The sequence below is a fragment of the Camelus ferus genome, chromosome 35 (genome assembly GCF_009834535.1).
Source record: "Camelus ferus isolate YT-003-E chromosome 35, BCGSAC_Cfer_1.0, whole genome shotgun sequence".
In the NCBI taxonomy this organism is placed as follows: domain Eukaryota; kingdom Metazoa; phylum Chordata; class Mammalia; order Artiodactyla; family Camelidae; genus Camelus; species Camelus ferus.
In genome coordinates, this window is record NC_045730.1 from 19,237,608 (window position 1) to 19,245,171 (window position 7,564).

The following is a 7,564-nucleotide window of genomic DNA, read 5'->3' on the forward strand; positions in this document are numbered from 1 at the left end:
ATGTTCATTTCTTTCTTTACTCCTCTGAATTGGAAATATATATATACTTTTTAAATGATTAATATAGCTTTAAAACTGAAAAAAAGAAGTGTAAAAAGAAGTCAATGACCTCAGCCACGTAGAACTCGATTCCACAGCTAACACGCCTGTCCTCCCAACAGGAGCTACTGGACTCACCACCTAGGGGACTGGAACAGACCCACAGAAGGGAACCGTCCCTCTCAGCCCGGGCCAACGCTGGGCTGTGGTTGTTCTAAGCGAGTCAGCAGATCCATCTGCAAACTGGCAGCCAGGGGAGAGTCCGGCGGGTCACGTGTCCTGCGTGTGGCCCCATCTGACTCAGAAAAACGCGCGCAGCCCTACATTCAGGCTTGGGGTCGCCTGTCAGGCTGGGTCGCGCCCCCCTCCCTGCAGGCCACCCTCTCCCCCGCCTGCCTGGCTCCCCAGCTGGCCCTCAGCAGGTCCCTTTCTAATTTTCTGCACTTTGGGGAGCTGGTTATTCCCTCGGCAAGAACTTGTTGCCATGGCGATGCGAGCCTCCCACCCCGGGCACCCGCCCCGGAGGCCGAATCCTTCTGCGCGCAGCCGGCCCCGCCCCGCCCAGCGCGGTGGGAGAGGGTTGCAGGCTCCAAATTCTTGAGGCTTGGGGGGAGGGGGGCATTAATGAAGGACCCAGGTAAGAGGGGAGGGGAGGAGGGTTTTATTACAAGCCCCCTGGCCACTCTGCCCTTTCCTCCCCCCACCAGGTCCAGAGGCAAGTGTCATCTCTGGTTTTGGAGCGTTTGGCGGGGCATGTCGAACGCTCTGCTTTCCTCTCAATGTCTTCCAAGAAGTCCGGGGCATCGGCGAGTTTCTGGAACGCAGTACACAGGAACGAGGCCTTAACCTCTCCGGCCCCTGCAGCCGGGACTGAGGAGTCGGGAGGGGCGAGGGCGGGAGGAGGTGGCAGCGCACTGCCGGCCCCGCACTGCCGGCCCCGCGCTGCCGACCCCGCAACGGCGCGGGGGTGGGGAGGCGGAGCTCCCTGCGCGCGGGGCCGCGCCGCTGGGAAGGGCTCGGGTCAGGGGCGGAGTCGGGGGGGGTGTCTCGCGGGAGGCCCGGCCTGGGGACGGCGCGGCCGCGCCCGGCGGGAGGCGGTGCGCGGAGCCGGGGGAGGTGGGGAGGGAGGGGCGGCCACGTGCGCCCGCCCACTGGGGCCCCGCCCCGCCGCCCAGGCCCCTCCCACTTCCCAATTGCCCCGGGCTCCCGGGTGCCTCCAGCGCCCCGCAGCCCCGGACTCCGACTCGCAGACCCTAGCGCTCGGACGAACCGAGGAACCGCGGCTCCTGTTACCCGCCCCAGGTGGCTGCCCTGGGGAAAGCTCCAAGCATATCACCGACTGGCCTGGAAACCCTTTCATCTCTGCTCCGGCAGCAGCAGCTCTTTGATTAATTGTCTCCTGGCTTTGGAGCCTCCAACCATTACCAGGCTGTAAACTCCTGGGTGCCCAATGACCCCCATCTGGGGCGCCCCCTTTCCTCCGCCTTCTATCCTCCTTCTGCTGCCTCCCCATCCCTCAAGCCTCAGGAACTTGTGGTCGCAAGGAACTTTAGATTTTTCCAAGAGTTTTTCCCCCACCTCTGGCCTCTGCGCACCCACTCCTATACCTGACATTTTCCTTCAGCTACACCCTCACTGCCCCCTGGGCCACACACACAGGCCTCTTCCCTTCCCCTCCAACACCAGGCCGATGAGAAGTCGGTTCACCCAAGAGGCAAGAGCACAGCTAGGATCGGACAGCTGCCCACGCAGCCCAGAGGAGCAGGGCGGCACCCAGCTGCAAGCCCATGTGCAAATAGTGCTTTTGATGACCCCGGGCATCGTATTTCACGAGTGAGCCAAATGTAGAAAGGATTAGCTGTTTCGCCCAATAAGCCCACATCTGTAGTTTCATTCTAACAGGGATAAAATTACCCTGGGTATTAATCCTTCTGCTCAAGGGGATAAGCTGATCACCAGCTGGGGTCGGGAAAAGCCCTGCCCACCGCCACTCCTGCCAGCCTCCCCCTCCCCCCACCCTCACTTGCCCCATCTCCAGTGACGTACTGCTGTACGCTTGGGTCTGCAAACCAAGCCCAAGGCCACCAACGGAGGCGGCTCTGAGACAGGACAGCTCCAGTCTGTTCTGGAGAGGACGTCCATTCAGTCACGTGAGTACATATTGAGAGTCTACTTTGGGCCAGACGTTACTGGTCTCCACTGTGGCTGAAACAAGGATAATTTTTTTTGCAAGGCCCTTGTGTTTTTCATGCCAAGAAACGTTGAAGTGGGTGGTCAGAAACTGTATGTGGTTCCTGGGACTTCCTGCAGGGAGGCGCCCCGGGTGTATCAGATGGCCTTGGGGCGTCCAGTTGGGGTACCAGCAATATTTCCAAGCCTGCTGCCCACAAGGAATGGAGCCGTTTCCTCCAGCCTCTGCTGATGTGGTCTCTCCCTCCTAGGAGCCTCAGGCCAGGCCAGGGTAGCTGTGTTTCCTTCTCTGATCCATTCTCTTTAGACCTCATAACTGCAGGCACTAGAAACTTCTGTATTTCCCTGGGTGGGGTGGAGAGGAGGAGGCAGACTGAGAGCCAGGGTTTACTCTTTCCAGATCACCAGGCCTGGGGGCTGTACACAAAGAAGCGGCATCCCCGAGGGGCCGTTTTCCCCAGCTGCTTCTGCCCTGCCGAGGATGGGCTGCCCAAGGGAGCCAGCATCCGCGTCGGGACCTCTCAGTGATGAAAAGAGGTGCTACTGGTACTTACACGGAGCTCCCCTGAGCAAGCCAGAAGGTGTTTGCCTAACCCAGGGGTCATCTCCAGGGGAAGGGCCATGACCAGAGGCACCCCTGAGACAGGATGGTGTCGGGTCCTCCGTGATGACTTCCCTGTGTCCCCTCTTCTGTGCACCGGGTTCCACCTGCCTCAGCCCTTCCCCCTCTGCTGCTTTGCCCCATGCACCTGAAGCACCCATATTTCCACTCTCCAGCACTGGATCAGACCAGCCATCTGGGTTTGGTTTTGGCTGTTCCCACCGATTTGTTTATTGGTGCTGCGTCCTGTTGCTGGGAGATCAGATTGTCATCAATAATGTTCGTTAAGTGAATAAATCTGGGTTGACCTCATCGCACAGTTACGCTTTCTACCCTCGACTGCTGCTCAACTCTGCACTGTTGTTTTGTTGGCTTGTGCATTTCACATGGTCGAGTTCCAAACCTTCTGTAGCCTGAATCTCCATTTGCCCCCTAATTCTTGGCAGAGGCTCTAACTTCCCTGAGAACAAAAGACAAAAACAAAACAAACTTGAGATATGAAACTGTCAGACTTTCTGAACACCCCTCCACCTCCGAACTGCATGGATCCACGGAGACCCCTCTTCAGTGAAGACTGCCCTCCTCCCTCTCCATCTGCATGGTCCACACAGGGGCCTGTGCTTACCTACGGCCTCCCACAGCCTCGCCACAATCTGTTGACCCTGGTTGGGCTCCAATAGACTCAAGACGGACCAGTGAGAAACCTTCCATAGAACTTTGGCTTTGGGGCCAAGAGGGTCAGCCCAATTTCTCTCTTGTAGCTACAGCTGTAGACTGAAGGAGCCAGGGACCAGCAGGGACCGAGGGAAGAATAAGGCAGATGTGGAGAGGACCCGAGAGCAATGTAGAGAGAGTCTGGAACATTCTGGAACATTATGGAAGATCCTGAGGCCCAACCATGCTTCTTTTTTTTTTTTAACATTATATTCAATAATTTAAATTGGTTTCACTTACAGTCAAAGGCATCTTATGTAATGTGTTAGAACATCAATATTTGCTTGCTTCTCAGAGGGAAAAGTAAGTTTCCCTCCTGGCTCTGGCCAATTCCTCCTCAGTTCAATCCCCACCCTGGCCATCTTGGTTTTATTACCTGCCCTACTTCACTTGATTCTTCAGTCATTTCAGTTACAAATATGCCCATCTCCCTAGCCAAAAACTAAACAAACAAAGGCTTTTTCATCTCTGTCCCTCCTCAAGCTTCTGCCCCCGCCAGCCACCTTCATTTCCTCCCCTCCCCTTTCCTACCCCATGGACTGTGCGGTCGGGCTCCCTCTCCCCTCCCCTATTTCCCCGAGAGCACAGCAGACTGGGTCTCCTTGCCGGCCTCCACGAGGCTGACTGCAGCATCTGATGGCAGCCACCACCTTGCCTGGAAACTTGCACTTCTCTTGATGGTTTTCCTCCTGGTTCTTCTTGCTCTAACACAGAGACGCTTGACCTGCAGAAGTCGTGCCAGAATCGAAAGGTACTAAGGACCCAGAGGTAGACTTTTCTGACCCACCTTTCACCCCATAAAAATGCAGCTGGCCTGTGCCCAGAGCTCTCCTGGGGCACTGTCAGAGCGAGAGCTGACTCATCTAGCGAAATGTTGAAATTAAGGTGGTAATGGGTGAGTTATTTTGCTATTTTGATAATACTCTTGAACGTGGATTATAGTGGGAGGGGATAGTGGGGGAGCAGGGATCGGGTAGAAGAGGAGGGTGGGGATATATTATTGAGGATCTAAGCATTTTAGTGACATTTAAGTTTGTATTTTTACTTTCCTGTTAATCAGTGTTTGATGGTGTGTTTCAGTTGACCGGCCCATTGGCACCAAGTGATCACCAACTTTTAGTGCAACATTTCCCAAATGAAATTTACTTTTCAGTGTTTCAGAGAATTCCTGCTGTCAACGTGAGTCTCTTTCTTCCTCACGTTGGGAAGTGCCGACCCAAGGAATGAGCATCTTTGAGATGTGAGTGCTGTGTCTCTTCCTAGCAGTGTCAGACAGAAATGAAGACCTCAGTCCCGCCCTCAGTCTCATAGGCTCATTACGAAAACATCACAGGAGCACTTGAAAAATTAATTATAAGCACGAAGCAAGTGTGTGAGACATGTCACAAAGTGGTATGTTATGAACTGATGCAGACAACACTTTCCACGGGAAATCTGAGGCAGGAAGGCTGTCCCAGTGTGGGAATAACAAATGCAGATTTCCTCGGCTGGGGGATGGGCTGGTGGTGCTGCTGGCCTGGGAGTGGAGCTGGAGCCTTGGATGAAGAGTAAGAATTGTGGATCCAGAGAAGAAAGAGAGAGAGAGATGCTTGGTAGGGAGGAAGTCCAAGAGCCTGCAAAGTCCTGAGCCTGGGGTTGGGATGAGACTGGACTGAATGGAGGGTTCTGGTGGGGACACAGTGGAAAACACTTGGCTACCTGCTCTCCAACTGAGCACATTTCCGGACCATCAACACAGCAAGGACATCAAACATTTTTGTTTAAGAATTTATTATTTGATATTTTTAAAACAGCATCAAAAGACATTATGGGAAACGTCAGAAGAGAGTTGGACAATGTTAAATACTCAACATCTGTGGAGGGTGGAGGCGGACACCACAAGCATGCCAGCGCGCAGGTCCTCCAAGGGTCTAATGCAGCCTCTCAGGAGATTAAGTTGGGGCCATGTTGGGGGAGACTTGAATGCCAAGTGGGGCAGGGAGGCTCTGCACGTCTTGCTGTGCAGAGGGTCCAAGGGTCATGACGGCCTGAAATTCTCGGGGACCCTGCGTTACTTGCCGAGTCTAACCCGCGGTCTCAGGTCCTCTGCGGCGCAGGGCACGCGCACCAGGACGCACGCGTGACAGGGTCCTTTATTGCTGGGATCGTGCTGCTTCATTTCATTGCCGCTGTCGGAAGACATCATGTCCGCTCGCACGCAGACTTTCTTGCAGAATATTCCCCCAAACCACCAAGGACGTTTATTGCTTTTATTAACTTGACAGTCTGGAGACCGTGTGTATACAACTTTCTTCTCTTTCCTCCTGGATAGTGGGACCCTACCTTGCTGTTGTCACCTATACCCACACGGTGCCTGGGACAGCGAAGATCTGGTAACATGATGCCATGAGTCGCAGCTACTGTGAAATGAGTGAGGGAATGAATAATGAACCATTAAGGAGGATTCGTGCTCAGAGAAGGTATCCTCAAGTTGTCAGTCAACCTGGATGACTGCTGGGTCTCTTCCAGCTCTAAGAACTCTCCTTAGACTGGGGAGGGGTCGGGGGAGGACATTCAAGTCTCTGACAGGTCTCGAAAGAGATCCACCTTCTCCCCTTTCCCTGGAGGTCTCTTAAAAAGATCCTGTTTCTCCAAGCCTCAAGGAAGAAGGTTCTTTCCGCTGGCCAACTCAGCTCCCTCCAGCTGCAGTTTCAAGTGAGTCCATCTATTGGGTTCTTCAGGGAAAACAGCTCTTCTTGGGTCAGGGTGAAACTGTGGCTAAGGCCGGTCTAGGAGTAAAGTCCACAGAGGGACCTGGTGGGGCAGAGAGGAACGGCGCTTACAGAAACACTGTCAAGGTGAAGAGGGTCTGCAGGAGGCACAGAGCACCCCAGGGAGTCACTCAGAAAGAGACCCCCCCCGGGGCCCTGCTCCAAGGGGGGCTGCTCCAGTTATCTGGTCATCTGATGACTGGGCCCTGCACACGCTCCACGGAAGATGGGGGCAAAGCAGCCACAGGTGAGCCACTCCCGCCACCACTGGATGGAGGGCGTTTAGCGCCTGTGAGAGCAGCAGAAGCAGAGAGGGGAACCGGAAGTCATCGCACCCGCGTGAGGGAAAAACGGACAAGCATCATACTGAGACCCATCTTTTTTAGGCTGATTTGCACAAAGGTGGAGACAGAGAAAAGCAGTGGATGGTGGGGTTTGGTCCTGGGAAGGGCCCAGCCTGACATGTGGCCAGGGGCAGGAGACTTAAAGGGAACCCCAAACCAGAGAAGGTGGAGCTCAGAGGCAAAAGGAGGGAGAGGCCATAAATTGGAGTGAAGAGAGGAGAAATTGTGCAAGCAGCCCCCTGAAGTCTTCAAGAGGATGAGGAAGCAGTGTGCCAGTCCCTGGGTGGAGCCTCAGTCCTGCTCTGCCTCTGAATTACTGTGTGAGTGTGTGTTTAAATAAAGAGAGTGATTTTCCTGCAGAAATGACTGTGTATGTCCAGCATTGACCATACGGTATATCACAGATGTTTGTTAAATGAATGAATAATAATAGCTAATATTTATTGCACTTATTGCTGCTCTGTGCTTTATATGAATGATTTCCTTTAATCCACATAGTCATCCTCTGAGGCTTTTTAAAAGCCCTCTTTTATGGATGAAAAAAACCAAAACAACACAACTGAGGCTCGAATAAGGGAAGTAACTTGTTCAGCTACTAAGTGAGTCTACTACCTTTTTGTTTTATTCACTAGTCTGCTGTATTTTTTTAGATTCCATATATCAGTGATATCATACAGTACTTGTCTTTCTGTGTCTGACTCATTTCACTTAGCATAATGCCCTCCCAGTCCATCCGTGTTGCTGCAAATGGCAAAAGTTCATTCTTTTTTACGGCTGAGTAATATTCCTGTGTGTGTGTGTCTGTGTGTGTCTGTGTTTACATCTTCTTTATCCACTCCTCTGTTGATGGACACTTAGGTTGCTTCCATGTCTTGGCAACTGTAAATAGTGCTGCTATGAATATTGGTTGCATGTATCTTTTCAAA

At 53.3% G+C, this 7,564-nt stretch overlaps 1 long non-coding RNA gene across 3 annotated transcripts; it reads left to right on the plus strand.

Moving 5' to 3' along the window:
- The first annotated feature begins 381 nt into the window (after positions 1-381).
- LOC116661473 lies at positions 382-6,997 on the plus strand. Of its 3 annotated transcripts, XR_004317339.1 has the most exons (4): positions 382-1,872; positions 2,078-2,189; positions 2,630-4,439; positions 4,625-6,997. It is a non-coding gene; the product is annotated as an uncharacterized LOC116661473 (long non-coding RNA). The 3 variants fall into 3 exon arrangements; XR_004317337.1 differs by having other exon boundaries at positions 382-2,189; XR_004317338.1 differs by having other exon boundaries at positions 382-2,189; positions 4,698-6,997.
- Positions 6,998-7,564: the final 567 nt, after the last annotated feature.